We start from the raw sequence: 204 nt of genomic DNA, 5'->3' as shown, positions 1-204 counted from the left end.
TGGTCTCCAGAGTCCTTCCAGCTGGCAGGAGACACAGCACACCAGCCCTGCGAGCAGTTCCTTCTGCTGGGTTTCCCCACAGAGCTCTGAAGACAACTGGAGGGCACCCCTGCCCAAAGTGCTCCTTCCCTCCATGGGGCTGGAACAGCAGCACCCAGGAGGGAGAGGAACAGCAGCCCTGGCTGCAGAGCAAGGCTGGGTCTA

The sequence above is a fragment of the Pterocles gutturalis genome, unplaced genomic scaffold (assembly GCF_000699245.1).
Source record: "Pterocles gutturalis isolate BGI_N339 unplaced genomic scaffold, ASM69924v1 scaffold16028, whole genome shotgun sequence".
Taxonomy (NCBI): Eukaryota; Metazoa; Chordata; class Aves; order Pterocliformes; family Pteroclidae; genus Pterocles; species Pterocles gutturalis.
Note: the sequence above shows the minus strand (reverse complement) of the source record.